The sequence below is a fragment of the Patagioenas fasciata genome, chromosome W (assembly GCF_037038585.1).
Source record: "Patagioenas fasciata isolate bPatFas1 chromosome W, bPatFas1.hap1, whole genome shotgun sequence".
In the NCBI taxonomy this organism is placed as follows: Eukaryota; Metazoa; Chordata; class Aves; order Columbiformes; family Columbidae; genus Patagioenas; species Patagioenas fasciata.
Window position 1 is genome coordinate 22910625 of NC_092559.1, and position 25245 is coordinate 22935869.

Below are 25245 nucleotides of genomic sequence, written 5' to 3' on the forward strand. Positions count from 1 at the left end.
GTGGCCCAGCTGGAGGCGGATCAGCTGGACTGAGAACCGGGTGGAGGCGTATGGACGTTCCGCAGACAATTTTGTCGAAGAAATCACCGGAAAAGGTGAGCAGCTGGGGCAGGAGGAGGGAAGAGTGAAGCTCCTCCTGATATTTTCTCTGTGAGAGAACTTAAATATGAAGAAAGTAACATACGTAGACTGTTAGTTTGGTGTAGAACTAACGGCTACCTGGCAGAAACCAAGAAGGCTTTTAAACTTGAACTTTGGGACGATATAGGGCAGAAATTATGGGATATGGTCAGCAATGGAGATAAAGAAGCTAAATCATTAGTAACTACATGGAAGCTTATAATTACCACCTTAAAAGATCTTAAGCCTGAATGCTCTGTTGCTGCTGGAATTTTTGTAGCGTTCCAGCCTGATAAGAATCCTGAAAATCGCTGTGAAGTTTACCCAGTTTGTGTCTTTGATACCTTCCCTACTCCAGCCCCTGCTGTGCCTTCAGCACCCCCGAGGGTTCAGCAGTCCGGGGCAGGGGGAGGAAAAATGCCGAGCGGGTGTCCTGCTACACTATTACCCAACTCTGATGAGAATAGCAAGGATTGGAGTCACACAACTTGCCTAAAGAACCTGTGAAAGCTGAGAATGCTAAACTCATAAACAAGTGTACTATCAGTCCTTTTACCAATTTGTATCCGCCTTTACCAGCTTTTAACCCTCCAGCTTCCATGAGAGAGCAGAAGGAGTCGCCGGATAAGAACTGGGCAAAAGAACTGCGTGAAGGATTAGATCAGCTAACAGTGAGTGAATCCAGTAGTCGGCAATGTGATGATGCTGTTCACGACGGGAAAGGGGATGCACCTGGGGACTCAGGTTATACTAATAATTATGATGCTAGAAACTATTGGCGAGAATGTGCACTGTTCTGAACGCCCCTGTTACTAATGTTTCTCCAGCACCATTCTAGTCCACATTATCTGATGACTTGGATGAGAATGGGGGTTTGCAGCATTTTCTTCAAAAGTTAACAGGAAAAGGAGTATGTGTACATGTTGCCCTGTGATCAGATAAAAACCATGAAAGACTCAAGCAAAATTAGACCTATGCAATGTAACAGCTATAGATCATTTAGGTCAGAAAGATGGGGATCCGTTGAAAGCGGCGGGTATCCCCCAGCTCTTGGAAGAGACACTAATTGGCGCACCGCAATTACAGGTGTGATTAGTTTCTGAAATCCTGAGGCAGTCAGCAGACCTTGCTTATTAAGCTATGATAAAGATGCCTGAAACCAACAAAGCAGCCAAATCATTTCCAACTATTAATCAGGGTCCCAATGAGAATTACATGCAATTTATTGACCATCTTCAAGAGACCATCAATAAGCAGGTTGAAAACTTAGAAGTTAAGGAAGCACTGGTGTTGAAATTAGCAGTAGAGAATGCTAATGTTTGCTATCAGCATGTTATTTGCGAGTTTTACAGTACATATTATGTGCTCCTGTGTATTGCCTCTCTGAAAATCAAGCAGCTTGTCAGGAATGTGAGTTGATTGTTTTACTAGTTGTTTTTAAGTGCGCCACAAAACCTTCTCCCCGCTTTTCCCACTCATGCTGCAAGCAGCCCTCTGCTTCCCCCCTCACTCCTCTTCTCAAGGTTTTTACTTGCAAGATGGGATCAGGAATGATCGTTTTCAGTTGTGTTCCTAAGAAATCAGTATTGGGAGGTGTTTTAAAACATAGGAAAGCACTCTGACAATAAATCATTAAATCTTTTCAGACAGTTTTACAGGCAGGGCGATTTGAACTTCAACAAGCTGAGAGAGACTTAACTGATAACACACAGGTCAGAAAACTTGTTAAAGTCTGCAAGATGCTTTCCTTATTAACCTGTTTTCTTTGTGGGTATCTGTTTAAGCATGTTGCAATTTTAGTAGGTCTTTGTTATATTGTACTATAAGTTCACAGTCTGTTAAATCATGAGAATCCATGGACTCAAAAAGTGCGTTTTGTGATAATACAGAAGATCGTGAGTCATTTAGTTCATTACTGCGTGAATGTGATGGTAAAATTTTGAGTGTAGTAGCTGTTATTTCTCTTTCTAGCACGCTAGCTTTATTTCGGTATCCAGACTTGCGCAACTCTGTGATAGGCTCTGTCTCATCTCAATGTGCTGGATTTGGCTCTTTTGTATGCACACCAAGTAAAGAATCCTGATTTTGGGATAACAGTTGTAGCGCACCAGATGAGACACTAATAAAAGCCTTGCCCGATCCAGCTTGCTGCGGCAGCGGGGGTGCAGGTGCCGATGGGGCTCCAGCGCGCACTGACCTGTTTTGTCAGGGAGACCCAGTGGTGCCTCCACCTGGCTGAGCAGTAAGCAGTTCAAAGGTGCAATGCAAAAATTGAGAGATTGTCTTAAATTAGTGTAACTGTGATCCACCTGCATATTTGAACTTGGTATTTGGTTTTCATATCTGAGCTCAGTATTTTAATTTGCATATTTGTATTTGGTACCAAACAAATTTTGTTTGGGGAGATAATTACAAAATGGGAACCCGTTCCACTGCTAAAATGTCACTGCTGAAATTCCAAATTGCTCCCCCTTAGGATGCATCCTTGCGCATTAGAGTAATTGCTTATATTGTCATCTAGTAATTTTGAGACCAGAAAATAATTTAAAATGTTAAACTCTGCTTTGCACTGAAAAAAAAAAAAAAAAGAAACAAACAAACACCTAAATGCTATGAGGGATGTGAACTTGGTATTTTATGAAGTTGTATTTAAAAGTTGCTGGAATGTGAACTGATTTGGATCTAGGAAAATGGAATAATGGATTGATGTTTAATATACTGTATTTGACATCTGTAAATTGTGGAAGGTAAATGGGGCTGAGGAATGTAACAACTGTTGAGCTAATTGGAATGGTATATAAAACTCAGCTCATTGTAACCGAGGAGTTTGCCAGAGCCTCCCACTTCGTACCAGCAGTTACGCCAGCTGCGTGGCCTTGGCTATATCTGAACTGCAGCAAGAAGAGAAAGAAGAAAAAAAAAATGGAAAAACCTGGTTGCCCGCTGCTAAGTGGAGAAAGGGGGGCTTTATTCCCCCTGCTCTGTCTTTTTTTTTCCTGGAGTATTGTCATCCATCCTTGTTGTGGCACTGTGTTGCTTTCTCAGCTTTGAATCAGGGGTTGCTGGTGATGTTTCTTTTTCCTTCTGTCTTGTTCCTAGGTTTTGGCACATCTGGGGAAAGAGCTCATAATTTTACCTCCTTGCTGAAGTCAGTCTTTTCATACTGGTCAGCTTTTGGAGGTCAGAGTGCTCAATGCTTCTCTGGGTCAGACTGGTACTGATTTGGGTGTGGAGTGCAGCCAGGTTGGTTTAATGTGGAGTTCGAACCGATCTGTTTTCATGCTGGGCTGGATGTCTTGTCATCCCAGATGGGGGCGAGAGGGAGGTTTTATTCTCCCTCCAAGCAATGCTATTGCTAGAGAACTGTAATACTGCATCAAGGAGTCTGAGGGATGAAATTTAAAGGCATTGCCAGTGGGTCCATAGTTCTAATGAAGCTGGGAAATTAAACAAATTTTTTTTTTTTTTAATACACTTATTCTGTGGTAACTGGTTGTAAGAGACTTCTTAGTAAATTCACCATGCTAGTTTTTGAGATCATGGAAGAGAATGAAAGAGAGGCTGTTTTTTGAAATCAATAGAATGCCAAATTTGGAACAAAGTTTTAATACATGAATTCTTGTATTTGCCATAAAGCTCTATACCTCTCTTGGGTCAGGATTTGTTAAGTAAATTGTAAGCTCAAATAACGTTTTCTGAGAACTCTGTTTAGTTGCATGTCCCACAAGAAGCTGCTTGTATGGCGCAGATCTGCTTGCTGCAAGTGAGAAATCTCCAAGGAAATTTCAAATGCTGTATTTCCACTAGTATTAACAGCCAATGTTTCGATAAAGCAAATACTACACTGATAGATCTGAAACAGGACTTCGATCCGGTAAGGGAAAACAATATCCAATAAAGATGACAGCCAAAATGGAGTTAGAAACTTTGAGGAATAAATTTATGAAAACCTTACAGGCTGACTGCATTCGATTGGACTTGCAGATTTGTCTATTTATAGCTACAACATAGAAACAACCTGTGGCTAGTATGAGACAGTATGATGAGATTGCTAACAGGCTGATATATCAATTGTCACTCTGATCAAGAAAATGCAGGGAATGAATTTAAGTCTTAATAGGCCATGATCCTTTTGTCATATATGTACCAGTTGTGAAATATAATTATGATTTTTTTTTTATTTGTAATCTATGTCTTTGTAAATTGCACTAGCTGATTTTCTTAACAGCACGGCTTTTGGCATGCATAAATGTAAATTTTTGCAGAACCTGCAAGTCTTTAACATCAGGTCATAGGCCATATTTGTATTTGGTCTGATCCTACATACTTGCACAGTTTTTGTTGATGGTTCTGGGAAGTCTCATAAAGCTGTAGTAGTTTGGTGTGAAGATAACGATTGGCATCATTCTGTAAAAACTATTGAAGGTTCAACCCAATTAGCAGAACTTGGCACAGCTTTACATTACTTAGAGCTTTTTAAGGAGGAACCTCTAAATTTGATTTGTGATTTTGAGTACGTAGTCAAGATGCAATGCACGTATGTGATTCCAAACTTTCTTTCTTTGTTGGTTTTAAAAAAAAGGAGGGGAAAGTAGGGGAAACACCACAAAACCAGTTGTCAAAACCATTGTATGTGATGAAATACTTTGCAAGTATGACCCAAAACCGTGCTAAATCAGAAAGAACCTACATTAGTTATGGTCAAATCACTAGTCAGTGGAAAAAGCCACATCAATTGATAACCTGGGGAAAAGGTTATGTTTGTGTCATTACAGGCCAAGAACTGAAGTGGATTCCCACGAAATGGGTCAAGCCATGGCTGAACAAAGACAACAAAGATTCAGTGGATGCAGCTGGACAGGAGGGAGATAAGTTGTGAGGACTGTTTCAGATGTAAACCATGGATCCTAATTCAGTGTTATAGATGCTCACAGACCTGGTGGTCTAGAAGCCTATTAGCAAGCAGGTGCTGTACCTTCTGTGGAGAATGGCAATTTGAACAATCAGCAGGAGAGCCAAAAGGGTGATATTATACTTAAATAGTCAATGCAAAAATGAGGTAAAATTATGAGACATTCCTACAAAATCCACAAAACACGCAGTTACAAATATTCTACTTTTAACATTAGGATTAGGGACAGTCAGCATGGCTTTACCAAGGGTAAGTCATGCTTGACCAACCTCATAGCCTTTTATGAGAATGTAACAAGGTGGATGGATGATGGCAGAGCGGTGGATGTGGTCTACCTTGACTTCAGTAAAGCCTTTGACACAGTCCCTCACAGCATCCTCACAGCTAAATTGAGGAGGTGTGGTCTAGACAATAGAGTAGTGAGGTGGGTTGGAAACCGGCTTAAAGAGAGAAGCCAGAGAGTGGTGGTCAATGGTGCGGAGTCCAGTTGGAGGCCAGTATCTAGTGGAGTGCCTCAGGGGTCAGTACTGGGGCCAATATTATTCAATATATTCATTAATTATTTAGACGAGGGAATTGAGTGTACTATCAGCAAGTTTGCTGATGACACTAAACTGGGAGGAGTGGCTGACACACCAAAAGGCTGTGCTGCCATCCAGCGGGACCTGGACAGGCTGGAGAGTTGGGCGGGGGATAACCTGATGGAATTTAACAAGGGAAAGTGTAGAGTCCTGCATCTGGGCAGGAACAATCCCAAGTTCCAGTATAGGTTGGGGAATGACCTATTAGAGAGCAGTGTAGGGGAAAGGGACCTGGGGGTCCTGGTGGACAACAGGATGACCATGAGCCAGCACTGTGCCCTTGTGGCCAGGAAGGCTAATGGCATCCTTGGGTGTATTACAAGGGGGGTGGTCAGTAGATCGAGAGAGGTCCTCCTTCCCCTCTACTCCACCCTGTTGAGACCCCATCTGGAATATTGTGTCCAGTTCTGGGCCCCTCAGTTCAAGAAGGACAGGGAACTGCTGGAGAGGGTCCAGCGTAGGGCTACAAAGATGATTAAGGGAGTGGAGCACCTCCCTTATGAAGAAAGGCTGAGGGAGTTGGGTCTCTTTAGTTTGGAGAAGAGGAGACTGAGGGGTGACCTTATTAATGTTTATAAATATATAAAGGGTGAGTGCCACGAGGATGGAGCCAGGCTCTTCTCAGTGGCAAACAATGATAGGACAAGGGGCAATGGGATCAAGCTGGAACACAAGCGGTTCCACTTAAATTTGAGAAAGAACTTCTTCTCAGTGAGGGTAACAGAGCACTGGAACAGGCTGCCCAGGGAGGTTGTGGAGTCTCCTTCCCTGGAGACATTCAAAGCCCGCCTGGACACATTCCTGTGCGACCTCACCTAGGCGTTCCTGCTCCAGCAGGGCGATTGGACTAGATGATCTTTTGAGGTCCCTTCCAATCCCAAACATACTGTGATACTGTGATACTGTGATACTGTGATTATGGTTGTGTTGTATTAACTTGTTTGATTGTTCTGAATCTATTAATAAGTGGTTTAGGCAAACTAGAACAGTACATTAATAAGATTGCCATGGTAAAGTTAAGGTTTGACATTGTCCTGGTTTTGTTAAAAAACAAGTTTCTCTTTTAGTGAATTTTTGCCTGTCAGCTAAAGCCTTCACGTTAGCTGCATTTTCCTGGAGAACCCAACACATGTTTTGGTTAAACCTAGCAATGGAATGCAAACTTATTGATAAGCACGGATGGACATCTCGCGAGAGGGACAACGAGAAACTGATGTCCGAGAGACTGACCAACGGTGTATAACATTCCATTCACGTGAATACTTCATATAAAAGTGGGAGATCACGAGGATCTCGTCCCTTTTTGCCTTTTTCCCTTTTTTTTCCTCATGGCTGACATTAGGAGAGGACCTTGCTGGTCATCCCTGCGAACTGACGCCTAGTGAGAGACTGAATCCAGCTCCGGTTGGCTACAGAGTCTAATCCAGGACTTTGGGTGCTGGCTCTGCAGTTGCTGAGACTTTCAAGATTGGTTTTGTATATTTTGTATTATTTTCTCTATTCTTATCAGTAGCGTTAGTAAAACATCTTTAACTTTTCCAACTCTCTTCTCTCTGTCCTTCTTTCCCTCCCGATCGCCTGTCCTGAGTGGGAAGGGGGGAGAGGGAGGGGCAAAAGGGGGAAGTGGGGGGGAGAGGAGGTTAACAATACATCTGCCAGGGTTTGATTGTCACCCCGCAATCTTAACCCTCGACAGATAATTGGCGCCCAACGTGGGGCAAGAGAAAGGGGTAAATTTGGAGATTTTTGGCTTTTCTACTGCTCTGACATACCTTTCAATTTTCTTGGCACGGTGCCAACTCATAGAGTTGTGATACTCGCGCGTCTGTTTGCTTCAGATATTATTTAGTGGTATTAAGGCAAAGTGAATTACATTGATTTAAAGATGTTATGGCAAAAGTTGTATCAGTTATTTTCTACATTGTGCTCGCTGATCCCATATCTGTGTTGGTGTTTCTTTCTGAATCGAAGTATTCATTATATAACAACAAGAAACTGGACAGCGGTCATGATGATTCTGTGTGGTTTGGCATTGGTTTATTTCATTATACTGCAGCTGCTAATGAATTTCTACTCGATTTTGCTTTACCTTGAAAAACCTCCAGGAGAGATTAAAGAGCAGAATGGCTCTATATTTGCTAATTGGTCAAGCGAATCTTTAGAAAGGCTGACTAACAATACTTTTGTGATTTCACTAGGACAGTTTGCAAATGTTTTAGAGAACTTTGAATATCCTTGGAGCTTTGATAGAACTGTGATGGTGTTATCTGGTTTGCTGAATGTGTGTCAGTTTGTGTTACTGTTAAGAGAAATGAGGTTCAATAGGAGGTTTGCGTCTCTTCTTAGTCCTGAGATTTGCAGTGCGTCTTCGGAAGCTTTAGCAAAAAGCACTCCTAGCCGCTCGAGAAAAGGCAAAACAGCCAAAGCTGCTGCTGCAGCCACTGCCCCCCCAGCCGCGGCTTCACAGGCTGAAGATACAGCTCCTCCGCAGAGCTCCTCTGCCAAGGTCGCTGCAGATAACGTTACTTCTCCAGCCTCAAAGGCTAACAAGGCAGCCCCCACGTCTTGACACACTGGGCACTGTTGCTGCTGTAACCACAGCAAACACTGTGACAGTCATTCAGACTCTGAAAATGAATCAAATGATGGTGAACCCATATCAGCATCAGTTGCTGGTTGTAAGAAAGTCACTAGAAAGACTACCCGTGCAGCAGGTGATGGCACAGGGCCAACATCAACCCAAGAGGCATCATCATCAGGACAGGGTGGAGATGAAGTGACCACCACTCGGTCCTTTTCTCCAGGTGAGCTGAGAGATCTGCGAAAAGACTTTAGTCGTCGTGAAGGCGAGAATATTTTAACCTGGCTGCTGCGATGCTGGGACAATGGGGCAGAAACAATTGAATTAGAAGGTGGTGAAGCCAGGCAGCTGGGATCTCTGTCAAAAGATTCCACCATTGATAGGGCAATTTCAAGAGAGTCTAATGCCGCTACTCTCTGGACCCGACTCCTGGCAGCTATGAAAGTCAGATTTCCCTACAAGGAAGATTGTATATCCAAGTTAGGGAAATGGAATACTATGGAGAGAGGTATCCAGTTCCTGAGAGAATTAGCTGTGTGAGAGATCATCTATCTAGGACCAAACAGCCAAGAGGGGACAGACCCAGATAGAATCAATTGTACAAAATCTATGTGGCGCAGATTTGTACAAAGTGCACCACCTGCATATGCTAAGTCATTGGCAGGAATGGTCTGGTCAGCTAGAGGTATACAAGAAATTAATGAAGTGATTGAGCAGCTCCGGTACTTTGAGGACAGCCTTGCTGGTTCTCTACGGGCTTGTGTATCCGCTGTGGAGAAACTGTGTGAAAAATCTGATGACCGGTTTGAAAAGCTGTTGCAAGAAATCAAAGAGCTCAGAGAAGACTCGTACCGTTCACGACCTGCACAAACCTATGTTTCAGCTGTTAGGAGAAGGTGTTTCCAATCTCGAGAGAGAGGGCAGAGACAGCCCACAAAAAGAGGTTCACTGTGGTTCTTCCTACATGAGCAGGGAGAAAACATGAATAAGTGGCATGGAAGGCCTACCTCAGAACTTCAGGAACGAGTACGTGAGATAAAAGGAAAAACTCCTAGGAAGGTGGCTGCTCCAGTTTACAAAAGGAGCAGAAGAGATTCTGATGCTCTTGAAGGAACCTCTAATTCACACCCAGAGACTGTGCAAAACAGGAATTAGAGGTGCCCTGCCTCCAACCAGGTGGAGGAAAGGGATAACAGAGTTTATTGGACTGTACAAATACTATGGCCTGGTACAACACAACCCCAGGAGTACAAAGCTTTAGTGGACACTGGTGCTCAGTGCACAATAATTCCTTCTAATTATAAAGGGACGCAATCCATCAATATTGTTGGAGTGACTGGGGGATCCCAGGAGCTGACTGTTGTAGAGGCTGAAATGAGCCTAACTGGAAAAAACTGGCAAAAGCATCCCATTGTGACTGGTCCAGATGCTCCGTGCATCCTTGGTATAGACTACCTCAGGAGAGGGTATTTTAAGGACCCAAAAGGGTATAGGTGGGCATTTGGTATAGCAGCTGTGGACACTGAGAAAATTGAACAGCTGTCTGATTTGCCTGGTCTTTCAGATGACCCTTCTGTTGTAGGACTGCTGATGGTTGACGATCAGCAGGTGCCAATTGCTACCACGACGGTGCATCGCCGGCAATATCGCACCAATCGAGACTCTTTGATTCCTATCCAGAAGCTGATCCGTCAATTGGAAAGCCAGGGTGTGATCAGTAAGACTCGCTCACCTTTTAACAGCCCAATCTGGCCAGTGCGTAAGTCTAGTGACGAGTGGAGACTAACTGTAGACTGTCGTGGCCTGAATGAAGTTACACCACCACTGAGTGCTGCTGTGCCTGACATGCTAGAACTGCAATTTGAACTGGAGTCAAAGGCAGCCAAGTGGTATGCTACAATTGACATTGCTAATGCATTTTTCTCTATTCCTGTAGCAGCAGAGTGCAGGGCGCAGTTTGCTTTCACCTGGAGGGGCATCCAGTATACATGGAATCGCTTGCCCCAGGGGTGGAAACACAGTCCTATCATCTACCATGGACTGATCCAGACCACGCTGGAGCAAGGTGAAGCTCCAGAACACTTGCAATATATTGATGACATCATCGTATGGGGCGACACAGCGAAAGAAGTCTTCGAGAAAGGTGAGAGAATAATTCATATTCTTTTGGATGCTGGTTTTGCCATAAAACGGAGCAAGGTCAAGGGACCTGCACGAGAGATCCAGTTTTTAGGAATAAAATGGCAAGATGGCCGTCGTCAGATCCCAATGGATGTGATCAACAAAATTGCAGCAATGTCTCCACCTACTCATAAAAAGGAGACACAGACTTTCTTGGGCGTTGTAGGTTTTTGGAGAATGCATATTCCTGACTACAGCCACATTGTGAGTGACTCGTAAAAAGAAGCAATTCGAGTGGGGCCCTGAACAACGACAAGCCTTTGAACAAATTAAGCGTGAGATAACTCATGCGGTGGCCCTTGGACCAGTCCGAACTGGACTAGATGTTAAAAATGTGCTCTACACCGCAGCCGGAGATAATGGACTTACCTGTAGCCTCTGGCAGAAAGCACCAGGAGAAACCCGAGGTCGACCCTTAGGTTTTTGGAGTCGAGGATACAAAGGATCTGAGGCCAACTATACTCCAACTGAAAAGGAGATACTAGCAGCATATGAAGGAGTTTGAGCTGCTTCAGAAGTGATCGGCACTGAAGCACAGCTCCTCCTGGCACCTCGACTGCCGGTGCTGAGCTGGATGTTCAAAGGGACGGTTCCCTCTCCACATCATGCAACCGAAGTTACGTGGAGTAAATGGATTGCACTGATCACGCAACGAGCTCGAATTGGAAGTCCCAACCGTCCAGGGATATTAGAAGTTATTACAGACTGGCCAGAAAGTAAAGACTTTGGGATGTCTCCAGATGAGGAGGAAGTAAAACGTGCTGAAGAAGCACCACCGTATAATACGCTTTCAGAGACTGATAAGCAGTATGCACTGTTCACAGATGGATCCTGTCGTCTTGTAGGAAAACATCGAAGGTGGAAAGCTGCTGTGTGGAGTCCCACACGACAAGTTACAGAAGCCACTGAAGGACAAGGTGAATCCAGTCAGTTTGCAGAAGTGAAAGCCATCCAGCTGGCTTTGGACATTGCTGAACGAGAGAAGTGGCCAATACTTTATACTGACTCACGGATGGTAGCAAATGCCTTGTGGGGGTGGCTACAGCAATGGAAGAAAAGCAACTGGCAGCGCAGAGGTAAACCCATTTGGGCTGCCACACTGTGGCAAGACATTGCTGCTCAGCTAGAGAGCCTGCCTGTGAAAGTTCGGCATGTAGATGCTCATGTACCTAAACGTCGAGCCACCGAGGAACATCTAAACAACCAACAAGTGGATCAAGCTGCTAAGATTAAAGTAGCTGAGGTGGACTTGGACTGGCAACATAAAGGTGAACTTTTCCTAGCTCGGGGGGCCCATGATGCTTCAGGGCATCAAGGTAGAGATGCAACATACAAATGGGCTCGTGATCGAGGGGTGGATTTAACTATGGACACTATTTCACAGGTTATTCATGAATGTGAAACTTGCGTCGAAATCAAACAAGCGAAACGGTTAAAGCCTGTATGGTATGGGGGGCGATGGTTAAAGTATAAGTATGGAGAAGCTTGGCAGATTGATTATATTACACTTCCACAAACACGTCAAGGTAAGCGTTATGTACTTACAATGGTGGAAGCAACCACTGGATGGTTGGAAACATATGCCGTACCTCATGCTACAGCCCGACATATAGCTTATAAGTTTTGGAATAAGTGGGTATTTGTTTGATCTTAATTACATTATATGTAATTGTAATTATGTTGTTAATCACGTGTTCTATGTTGCAGTATATTTCAAAGACGATTCAGCATGCTGTTTAAGGGGTCTGACTAATTCAAGAACAAAAAGGGGGAATTGTGGAGTGGTTTTGTTAGATGGAGATATGTTGTTGAATTAGTCAGGTCCAAAGGAATCTCAAGGCCACTTCGAGAAGCTGAGAACAGAATCTGCTGTGAGAAAGAGGGGCGTTTCTTCATTAACAGGGCCTCAGCATGGCGTGAGTCGTCGGACCTATCATCGGTGGGGTTCCAGCGTGTGGACTGCCCATGATACTCATTTAGCGAATCCATGCTTGGAGCGTGGATGCGTGATTAGAGAATAGTTGCGTATATAAGGAGGCTTGTTTCTGTAATAAATGGCTTTGCGTGATTCACATTGAATCAGAATGCTGAGTCCTTTATCGCTCCAACACCAAAAGAATTTTGTTTGGGGGAGATAATTAAAAAATGGGAAACGGTTCCATTGCTAAAATACCACCTTTCTCCCCCTTAGGATGCATCCTTATACATTAGAGTAATTGCTCTTATTGTTATCTAATAATTTTGAGATGAGAAAATAACTGAAGTTGTTAAACTCTGATTCGCATTGAATTTATGTGTTTGTTGGAGGTATGGGAACTAAAACTAAATGCAATGATAGATGTGAATTTGGAAGAGGTTGTATTTAAAAGTTGCTAGAATATGAACTGATTTGGATTTAGGAAAATGGAATAATGGATTGATGTTTAATATGCTGGTTTTTGACATATGTAAATTTTTAAAGGTAAATGGAGCTAAGGAATGTAACTATTGCTGAGCTACTTGGAATTGCGTAAGAAGTGTATTATGGTTGTAATGAAATGGTAAAACAAAAAAGCAAAATATCCCAGGCCTGTATTTGAACATAAATGTCAGGCCTGTGTCAAGCTGCAAGATAAACTCAGCTCATTGTAACTGAGGAGTTTGCCAAAGCCTCCTACTTCATACCAGTGATTATGCTAGCTGCATGGCCTTCGCCATATCTAAACCGTAGCAAGAAGAGAAAGGAAAAAAAAAAAGGAAAAACCTGGCTGCCCGCTTTCAGGGCTGTGAAAGGGAGGTTTTCTGTCCCCCCCACTGCAGTGATGTTGTAATACTGAATAGAGCAGTCTGGAGGGTGAAGTTTAAAGGCATCCTTAGCAGATCCACAGTTCTAATGAAACTGGGAAATTAAACTAAAAAAAAAATATTTTTTTTTTTTTAACAGACTTATTCTGTGGTAACTTGTTGTGAAAGACTTCTTAGTAAATTCACTGTGATAGTCTTTGAGATCATGGGAGAGAATGAAAGAAAGGCCATTTTTTGAGACAAATGGAATGTCAAATTTGGAACAAAGTTTTACCATATGAATTCTTGTACTTGACAGAAAGCCCTATACCTCTCTTGGGTCAAGGTTTGTTAAGTAATTGTAACCTCAAATAACGTTTTCTGAGAATTCTGTTTAGTTGCATGTCCTACAAGAAGCTGCTTGGATGGTGCAGATCTGCTTGCTTCAAGTGAGAAAGCTCCAAGGAAATTTTGAATGCTGTATTTCCACTAGTATTAACAGCCAATGTTTCGATAAATCAAACACTACACTGATAGAACTGAAACAGGACTTCGATCCGGTAAGGGAAAACAATATCCAATAAATATGACAGCCAAAATGGAGTTAGAAACTTCGATGAATAAATTTATGACAGCCTTACAATCTAACTACATTCGATTGGACTTGCGATTTGTCTATTTATAGCTACAACATAGAAACAACTTGTGGCTATTGTGGGACAGTATAATGAGAATGCAAACAGACAGATATACTTGGAATGGATTTTTTTGCCCAATTCTTTTCGTAAAACTATTACTGCGCCCCTGGAATTGATTGTTACTCTGATCAAAAAAGGCAGAGAACGGATTCAGGCTTTAGTAGGTCGCGATCTGTCTGTCATATAAGTACCTTTTGTGAAAGCAGATTTTGATTTTTTTATTCACAATCTCTGTCCTTGCAAATTGCACTAGCTGATTTTCTTAACAGCATAGCTTTTGGCATGCCTAAATGTAAATTGCTTCAAAATCTGCATGTCTTTGATATCAGACCATAGACCGTACTTGTATTCGGTCTTATTCAAAATGCTCACACAGTTTTTGTTGATGGTTGTTGATGAACCAAATTTAGAGGTTCCTCCCTAAAAAACTCTAAGGCATGCAAAACTGTGCCAAGTTCCACTAATTGGGTTGAACCTTCAACAATTTTAACAAAATGATGCCAATTGTTATCTTCACACCAGACCACTACAGCTTTATGAGACTTTCCTGAACCATCAATAAAAACTGTGCAAGTATGTAGGATCAGACCAAATACAAGTATGGCCTATGACCTGATGTTAAAGACTTGCAGGTTCTGCAGAAATTTACATTTATGCGTGCCAAAAGTTGTGCTATTAAGAAAATCAGCTAGTGCAAATTACAAGGATATAGATTGCAGATAAAAAAATATCAGAATTAATTTGACAAATGGTACATATATGACAAAAGGATCATGGCCTATTAAGACTTAAATTCATTCCCTGCATTTTCTTGATCAGAGTAACAGTTGGTATATCAGTCTAGTAGCATTCTCATCATACTGTCCAACCATAGCCACAGGTTATTTCTATGTTGTAGCTTTCCTGGTTGATCTGTTTTTGCTGGTTTCCACATCTTTACAAGCAGCTGTAAATTGGGGAGGGGCAAACCATCCATCAGTTCTCGGGGAATACCTTTATCCAGACCTAATTTCCAACACTGATGCCTTTAACCTACCCCTGTAAAATTCTTAGATCGGGGGCAAGGGAATTTTGCCTCTACTTCAGTTCGGCACACTGCTACTTGAGACTTAACGTCTTTACCGACGAACCCCATACGCTGGCCATAATTAATCAACTCCCGTGCAATCTCTCCCCAAGAGAGACCCGGTCCAGCCTGAGGCCCCCCTGCTGTGGTGGCTCTCAGACGATCTTGGATTTGTATGGCATAGACTTTTAACGAGTCAGGTAACCCTCTAATTAAGGGGGTCATCCTGTCAGGGTCAGCAAACAGCAACATTGGAGAGGGCTGGTGAGGAACCAAATGCCTATCATGCATCAGCTGAAGACAAGCTGCTTTCTGAATGCTCTCAGTAAGCTGGCTTACCCCAGAGGTAGGAATAGCAAGTGGGTCTCCCCTCTCCAAAGGGTCTAAACCACCGGCCCAATACACAGCTCTCTGGGTCAGGGACCAAGGCTCCCTGTCATCTTCTACTGTTAGAAATACGCCAGGACCCCAATATCCTCGAGATTCTTCCTCAGAAAGCCTTATTCTGCCACCACCAGTCAGAGAAACTCTCCACACGTATTCCGTCTCAGTCTCCGTAGCCAGCCTGCTATATTTTTCCTGTAACTTTACTAGCTCAGTGACTGTATACGGTATTTCTTTAGTGACAATGGTGGGCTCGGCTTCCCCACCGTCATGTACAATTTCAGTTTTAACAAGTGGCCGAAGCTTGGGAGTAGGATCGCATTTTGACACAACCTCCAATTCTCTCCACGGGTAAAGAGGAGCTACATCCCTTGCTGTAAGAGAAGTTTCTTTTACTGGGTTGGAAAACCCCGGATCACTTTCCAAATCTTCATAATTAGCCAATTTCAAGCTTATCTGCCTTTCTCTTGAAAAGGCATCTCGTTAATTGTTCTGCAAATTTTCTATGATTCGTTTGTTATCAGCCAACTCTTTTTCTGCTTGTTGCCACTTAGAACACTCTACTGCCAATTCTGTCTGCAATGACTTAATCACCGCCTGGTCAGTTTCTTTATCTTTCTGACCAGCTATCAATGCTGCACCTAATACAGCACACACAATTGCTTTACCTTTTCCGAGCTTAAACCTATTTTCTTTTGCCAAGTTCCTTATTCGCTGAGTTACAATATCTGGACACGACCAGAATCCAGAGGCCCACTTAAGACCCTCAGGACTCGGGCAAGCCTTATAATCTTTTAGTAAATTCAACAACAGGGAACAATCCAGGTATGGGTTCTTATCACACTTCTGACACCAAATAAGGGTACCAACGGTATGCAGAAGAGGCCCAGGTTTAGATTTATTGCTATAGCAGCTAAGGTTAGTGATAAAATTTTGCATGTCCTGTGAGAGGGGAATGGCAGGGGTGATATTATTGTGGGTGTCTATTACAGGCCACCAGATCAGGGTGAGGAAGTTGATGAGGCATTCTACAGGCAGCTGAGAACAGCCTCACAATTAGAGGTCCTGGTTGTTGCAGGGGATTTTAACTACCCTGATGTTTGCTGGAAGGACTACTCGGCCAGCCAGCCACAGTCCAGGAGGTTCCTCCAGTGCATCGATGATAATTTCCTGATGCAAATGGTGGATGAGCCAACTAGGAGAGGAGTGCTACTGGACCTCATCCTCACTAACAAGGAGGGTTTGGTTGAAGCAGTAAAGGTTGAGGGCTGCCTTGGCTGCAGCAACCATGAGATGGTGGAGTTCAGGATCTCATGTGGCAGGAACAGAATAGCAAGCAGAATTGCAACCCTGGACTTCAGCAGGGCAAACTTTGGCCTTTTCAAACAATTGCTAGGAGAAATCCCATGGGCAAGGCTGCTTGAAGGTAAAGGGGCCCAAGATAGTCGGTTAGCATTCAGGAACTGCTTCTACCAAACTCAAGATCAGAGCATCCTGACAGGTAGGAAGTCAAGGAAGGGAGCCAGGAGACATGCTTGGTTAAACAGGGAATTGCTGGGCAAACTGAAGTGGAAGAGAAGAGTTTACAGATCATGGAAGGAGGGGCTGGCCACTTGGGAAGAATATAAGGCTGTTGTCAGAGGATGTAGGGAAGCAACAAGAAATGCTAAGGCCTCCTTAGAATTAAACCTTACAAGAGCAGTCAAGGACAACAGAAAGAGCTTCTTCAAATACATGGGAGATAAAACTAACACCAAAGGCAATGTAGGCCCACTGATGAATGAGGTGGGTGCCCTGGTGACAGAAGATACAGAGAAGGCAGAGTTACTGAATGCCTTCTTTGTTTCTGTTTACACTGCTGGAGGCTGTCCTGCGGAGCCCCGTACCCCTGAGGCCCCAGAGGAAGTCAGGACAATGGAGGAGTCTGCCTTAGTTGTTGAGGACTCGGTTAGGGAGCAGTTAAGCAATCTGGACATTCATAAATCCATGGGTCCAGATGGGGTGCACCCACGGGTGCTGAGGGAGGTGGCTGAGGTCATTGCTAGGTCACTCTCAATCATCATTGCCAAGTCTTGGGAAATGGGAGAGGTGTCTGAGGACTGGAGGAAAGCCTCACCTCCATCTCTGGGAAAGTGATGGAACGACTTATCCTTGGTGCCATCTCAAGGCATATCAAGAATAAGAGAGTCATTAGGGCCAGTCAACATGGCTTCACCAAGGGAAAGTCATACTTGACCAACCTGATAGACTTTTATGAGGACATAACGAGGTGGCTAGATGATGGCAAAGCAGTGGATGTGGTCTGTCTTGATTTCAGCAAAATATTTGACACAGTCTCCCACAGCATCCTCGCTGCTAAACTGAGGAAGTGTGGACTGGATGATCAAGTTGTGAGGTGGACTGGGAACTGGCTGAAGGAAAGAAGCCAGAGACTCGTGGTCAATGGGGCGGAGTCTAGCTGGAGGCCTGTATCTAGTGGAGTGCCTCAAGGGTCAGTACTGGGAACAGTACTATTCAATATATTAATCAATGACTTGGTTGAGGAACTAGAGTGTACTATCAGCAAGTTTGCTGATGACACCAAACTGGGAGGAATAGCTGACACGCCAGAAGGCTGTGCTGCCATCCAGAGAGACCTGGACAGGCTGGAGAGTTGGGTGGGGAAAAATTTAATGAAATATAACAAGGGCAAGTGTAGAGTCTTGCATCTGAGTTGGAACAATCCCAGGTTCCAGTATAAGTTGGGGAACGACCGATTAGAGAACAGTGTAGAGGAAAGGGACCTGGGGGTCCTGGTGGAGAGCAGGATGACCATGAGCCAGCACTGTGCCCTTGTGGCCAGGAAGGTCAACAGCATCCTGGGGTGTATTAGAAGGGGGGTGGTTAGTAGGTTGAGAGAGGTTCTCCTTCCCCTCTGCTCTGCCCTGGTGAGAGCACATCTGGAATATTGTGTCCAGTTCTGAGCCCCTCAGTTCATGAAGGACAGGGAACTGCTTGAAAGAGTCCAGCACAGAGCCAGAAAGATGATTAAGGGAGTGGAGCATCTCCCTTATAAGGAAAGGCGGAAGGAGCTGGGGTCTCTTTAGCTTGGAGGAGACTGAGGGGCGACCTTATTAATGTTTACAAATATACAACGAGTGAGTGTCACAAGGATGGAGCCAGGCTCTTCTTGGTGACAACCAATGATAGGACAAGGGGTAATGGGTTCAAACTGGAACACAAGAGGTTCCACTTAGATTTGAGAAGAAACTTCTTCACAGTGAGGGTGACAGAGCACTGGAACAGGCTGCTCAGGGAGGTTGTGGAGTCTCCTTCTCTGGAAACATTCAAAACCCACCTGGACGCCTTCCTGTGTAACCTCATCTAGGTGTTCCTGCTCTGGCAGGGGGATTGGACTAGATGATCTTGCGGGATCCCTTCCAGTTCCTAACATTCTGTGATTCTGTATTTGCAAAGAGGGGCAAACAGGGCAGGTGACTAAAATCGACCAACTGAGTATTCCATCCCATACACGTCATACACCCTGTATAAGTGGGAGATCACAAGGGTCTCGCTCTCTTCGACCATGGCTGGCATCTGAAGAGGACCCTGCCTTTCACACCTGTGATCCAAGGCCTGATTCCAGACCTTGCATTCCTGAATCTCATTCTGGTTTACTGTGGATTCCAGCCCAGGACTTCTGGGTGCCTGTCCTGCAGCCGCTGGAGCCACACCAGCTCCACCATGGGCAATGCTGCACTACCCTGGGAAATTCAAGATTGGTTTTGTATATTTTGTATTAGTAAAGCATTTAAAACATTTCCAACTTGTAAGTCTCTCTCCCTTTTCCTCCCGTTACCTTTCCTTAGAAGGGAGGGCAGGGGGTTAACAGAGAGCATCTGCCATGGTTTATTGTCACCCTGCAGTAAATGGTGATACTGAGCATGCTTAAAATTGCACTGGAGGTAGGTATCCTTTGAGATGGAGGTGTGTTTTGGTATTGTAGTGAGATTATAATGAGCAAAGTTCATCCACCAGACAAATTTTTCGCTCAGTAACTAGCACTTTGGATGAACATTTATTCTTTTTAACTGACAGCAGCTATACCTTATCTTAAAAATTGGCAGCAGCTATACCATCTGGTTCCTGTACCTGCCTTTTTACACAGGCTGCAGTATCTTCACACCAATCCACTCCCCCATACTTCTTAACTGCCAGTACATTGGGCTTCCCCATGCACTACCATCTAAGAATGCAGGCCAGGTGGGGGAGTGAAACCATACAGAGCAGATTTATTTCTTCCCTGCCGTGCAGCTGCCTTATATGCTGAAGATGTGGATATAACTTCTCAATAAGTGGATCCTTCATAATTAGTTTCTGTAATTTACTCCCTCAGTAATTATTCCACAACCTGTAAGAGCTCTAAGTTCAGATGATCAAAAATCATGGAAGATCAGACTTTCAGGAAAACCATACCCGTATTTACTAAGTTCATCTATCCAGGGAGAAGTCAGGATGATGTTGGTCTTTTTGGCCACCTGGGAACACTGCTGGCTTATATTCAGCCTGCTGTCAATCAACATCCCCAGATCCCTTTCTGCCAAGTAGCTTTCCAGCCACTCTTCCCCGAGACTGTAGCGTTGCATGGGGTTGTTGTGACCCAAGTGCAGGATCTGGCACTTGGCCTTGTTAAACTTCATAAAACTGGCCTCAGCCCAATGTTCCAGCTGGTCCAGATCCCTCTGTAGAGCCTTCCTACCATCCAACAGATCAACACTCCCACCCAACCTGGTGTCATCTGCAAACTTAGCAAGGGTGCACTCAATACCCTCATCCAGATCACTGATAAAGAGATTAAACAGAACTGGCCCCATTAATAAGCCCTGGGGAACACCACTTGTGATTGGCCACCAACTGGATTTGACTCCATTCACAACAGCTCTTTGGGTCTGGTCCTCCAACCAGTTCTTTACCCATCAAAGAGTGCACCCATCCAGGCCATCCAGGCCAGCTTCTCCAGGAGAATGCTGTGGGATACGGTGTCAAAGGCCTTACAGAAGCCTGAGTACACAACATTCACAGCCTTTCCCTCATCTACTAGTTGGGTCACCTTGTCATAGAAGGAGATCAGATTGGTCAAACAGGACCTGCCTTTCATAAACCCATGTTGACTGGACCTGATAATATGGTTCTCTTGTATGTGCCATGTGATGCCCCTCAGGATGATCTGCTCCAGGACCTTCCCTGGCACCGAGGTTAGACTGACAGGTCTCCAGTTGCCCAGATCCTCCTTTCGACCCTTCTTGTAGATAGGCATCACGTTTGCCAACTTCTAGTCAACTGGGACCTCCTCAGTTAGCCAAGATTGCTGACCGAAAATGGAAAGTGGTTTAGTGATCACCTCCACCAGCTCCCTCAGCACCCTTGGGTGTATCCCATCTGGCCCCATAGACTTGTGCGTGTCCAAGTGGTGTAGCTGGTCGCTAACAATTTCCTCTTTAATTATTAGGGCTTCATCTTACTACCCATCCCTGTCTTCTGGCTCAGGGGGCTGGGTACCTGAAGCACAACTGTTCTGACTGTTAAAGACTGAGGCAAAGAAGGTATTTAGTACCTCAGCCTTTCACTCATCCTCTGTCACTGTTTCCCTCTGCATCCATCAGGGGATGGAGATTCTCCTTAGCCCTCTTCTTGTTCACAGAAACACAGAATGTTAGGAATTGGAAGGGACCTCAAAAGATCATCTAGTCCAATGCCCCTGCTGGAGCAGGAACACTTACATGAAGCTACACAGGAATGTGTCCAGGCGGGTTTTGAATGTCTCCAGAGTAGGAGACTCCACAACCTCCCTGGGCAGCCTGTTCCAGTGTTCTGCTACCCTCACTGTGAAGAAGTTTCTTCTCAAATTTAAGTGGAACCTCTTGTGTTCCAGTTTGAACCCATTACCCCTTGTCTTACCATTGGTTGTCACTGAGAAGAGCCTGGGTCCACCCTCATGACACTCACCCTTTATATATCTGTAAACATTAATAAGGTCACCCCTCAGTCTCCTCTTCTCCAAGCTAAAGAGACCCAGTTCCCTCAGCCTTTCCTCATAAAGGAGATGTTCCACTCCCTTTGTGGGACTACGGTGGGTCCTTGGATTCCCTGACGGAGGGCATGGGAACAGAAATTAGCCTTGAAGATATTAAGGCCTACCCGTGAGAAAGATGGGAGTAAAGGAGTATCCGGAGATGTTAAGGATGTACCCTTGAGAGAGAAGGGAGTAGAAGAGTAACATGGATGATAGCAAAATTAGCCAATGAGATGTTACTGCTGTACCTTGTAACCAATAGTGAAGAGACACATGACTTGGTAAAACTGTATAAAAATGCACTTGTGGCAATAAATGGTATCTTCTACTTTCATCCTGGAAGAAACTGGTCTATGTCATTTGTCCATCTCAGCCGTGACATCCCTTAATCATCTTTGTTGCCCTGCGCTGGACTCTCTCCAGCAGTTCCCTGTCCTTCTTGAACTGAGGGGCCCAGAACTGGACACAATATTCCACGTGTGGTCTCACCAAGGCAGAGTAGAGGTGAAGGAGAACCTCTCCCAACCTAATGAATTTATAGAAACATTTCTTGTTGCCTTTCACAGTGGTGGCCAGGCTTAGCTCTAGTTGGGCTTTGGCCCTTCTGATTTTCTCCCTGCATAGCCTCACAGAATTCTTGTATTCCTCTTGAGTGGCCCGCCCCTCCTTCCAAAGGTCATAAATTCTCTTTTTATTCCTAAGTTCCAGACGCAGCTCTCTATTCAGCCAGATTGACCTCCTTCCCCACCGGCTTGCCTTCCAGCACACTGGGACTATCTGCTCCTGAGCCTCTAAGATTACCTTCTTGAAGGGAGATCAGACTTCCTGGAGTCCTTTGTCCTTCAGGACTGTCTCCCAAGGGACTCTGTCAACCAGCCTTCTGAAGAGGTCGAAGTCTGCCCTTCGGAAGCCTAAAGTAGCAGTTCTGCTAACTACCCTTCTAACTCCTCCAAGGATAACTAACTCAATCATTTCACGATCACTGTGCCTAAGGTGACCTCCAACCAACATGTTGCCCACGAACCCTTCTCTATTTACAAACAAGAGATCCAGTGGGGCTCCTTCCCTAGTTGGCTCACTAACCAGCTCTGTCAGGAAGTTGTCTTCCATGCACTGCAGGAGCCTCCTAGACTGCTTCCTCTCTGCTGTGTTTTTTTTCCAGCAGACATCTGGTAGGTTGATCTCCCCCATAAGAACAAGGGCTAGTGATCAGGAGACTTCTCCCAGCTGCCTGCAAAATATTTTGTCTGCCTCTTTATCCTGGTCTGTAAGAGACCCCCACCAGGATGTCTGCCTTGTTGCCCTTCCCCTTTATTCTCACCCATAGACACTCAACCCTATCATCACCCTCCTCAAGTTCCAGACAATCAAAACCCTCCCTAACATACATGGCTACCCCACCTCCTCTCCTTCCTCGCCTACCCCTTCTGAAGAGTTTATAGCCATCCACTGCAGTGCTCCTGTTATGAGACTCATCCCACTATGTTTCTGAGATGTCAATTAAATCATAGTTTCTCTGCCTCACAAGGGCTTCCAGTTCTTCCTGTTTGTTGCCCATGCTGTGTGCATTCATATAGATGCAGTTCAGCTGAGCCATTGATTCCACGGGGTCAGCAGACCCAAGGGCCTCATTAGCACTACCCTCAGATGCTGGCATGTCACCCTTGGGTTTGCCTCTGCCACACCTGGTTTCCTCCCCCTTCAAATCTAGTTTAAAGCCCTCTCAATAAGTCCTGCTAACTCCTGCCCCAGGATCCTTTTCCCCTTTTGAGACAAGTGCATCCCATTTGTCATTTGCAGGCCAGGTGCCATGTAAGCTGGCCCATGATCAAAAAACCCAAAATTCTGTCAGTGACACCAGTCCTGTAGCCAGGTATTAATCTGCTGTCTCTTCCTGTATCTTTCCTTGATGTACCCTGCAAGCTGGCCCATGATCAAAAAACCCAAAATTCTGTCAGTGACACCAGTCCTGTAGCCAGGTATTAATCTGCTGTCTCTTCCTGTATCTTTCCTTGTTGTACCCTGCAACTGTTGGGACAGTGCTCCTGATACCTTGACCAGTCATCCCAAGGCCCTGAAGTCTCTCTTGATTGTCTTTAGTTTTCATCACTGCCTACCTGAAAAATTATTAATGGATAGTAGTCTGAGGGCCTAACCAGGGCAGGAAGTTTCCTTTTTACATCTTTGACCCTGGCCCCAGGGAGACAGCAGACTTTCCTAAGAAGTGGGCCTGCATATAGGACATCTCCTACAACCACAACCCACCTTTTTTTCTTTGTGGGAGCTGTTTTAATGGAGGGTGCAGGGTGACTTATCCTCTGCAGCACCTCCAACTTAATGGAACCACCTCCCTCAATGTTGTTGTTTAGTTCCACTTACAAGGCCTCATACCTGCTTTGCAAGGGAACCTGGAGGGGTGGAGTGGTCACAGTAGGAACCCTCCTCTTTCTGCCCCGGGGCAGGAACTCACTGCTATTTCCCCTTATTCCTCATGTTGCTGCATTCCACATCCTGAGCCTCATGCCTGTTGGACAGCAGCACCTAGGAAGGTGGGGAGGGTGTTTTTCCTGCCACCCTGTGTGTGGACTTTCTTCCATTCATCCCTTTCCCTTGACCTGCTTTCTTCAGTCAGGCAAGGGGAGGACACAGGAATCCCTTGATCTTTGTTTCTTGCTGGTGGTCTTACCCGCCCCTGGGCAGCCAGGGCTTGATCCCACCGGTCAATTTTCTTTTTCAGCTCCCTGATACTTCTCAACCTTTCCACCTCTTCTCTCAGCTCCACTACCAGACTGAGCAGGTCATCCACCTGCTCACACCTCACACAACTGTTTTCTGTATTACCACTCCATACCAGTGAAAGGCTCTGGCATTCTCTGCAGCCTGAGATCTGGGTAGCTGCATGTTCCCATAGCAGCTCTGTCTGAGTTGCTGCCTCTTTCCTGTTGAGTGCAGAGTACTCACCTTTGCCCCAAGTGGATACCATAGTCAGCTCCTTCTGTGAGGGTGACAACAACCAAGTGAGATAAATCACTTGAGCTTGCCTTGCCTGCTTAAACTGCCTGCACGAACTGCTTCTGCCCTGTTCACTAGACCTGGTTACCTGTGCTCCCTAGGAGGACATTTAAATCTTCCCCGGTTGCTCTTGGCAACGCCCCTTCCGGGTCAGCCCCTCTCTCGAGATCAGCACTTTCACTGCGACTCTTTTGGCAGGATCGGAATCTCCCCCTCCTCTCTCCAATCCATGCCCAGCCTCAGTTCTTACCATAGCCACTGCTGTGCACGTCGGTTCACCGCGTTTAAACCTCCCGTGGTTCCTCTGCAGTCACTGCTGTGCTCATCACTTGCTGGAGACTATCGTCTTTGTGGGTTCCTTGACCAGTGCTGTTATGTTACCGCTTATTTGTTCTTTCTTTTCTCCTTGCTGCCTGATTAAACCCACGAGTTTTTTGCCTTTATTGCTTTTTTTTTTTTAAATCCTCCTCTCCATCCCACTGGGGGCAGGGGAGGGGTGAGTGAGCAGCATGTGGTTCTAGCTGCTGGCTGGGAAAACCAGGGCTAAACAATGACATACAGGCACGCAGCATTTCCCACCTTCCCTAGTCTCAACAACCAGTTCATTTCTGCACACCACTTTTATTTGAAATTAATACTCCCAGAAAATGCTTTTATTGCCTCTTTGCCTGATAATAAAGAAAATGGTTATGTGTCATTTTTTGGCAGGTGACAGTTTTTTCTAGTTATCTCTACAAACACGTTCACTTCTATTTCATTGATCTTTCTCCTCCTCAACTGCATGATCACATATGCATACCAAAATAAAGTGTGAACTAACTGTCTTCACTTTATATTGTATACAAGTTAAAAGTTGGTTTACCAAATCACTGTTTCTGTAGAGACTGACCACAAA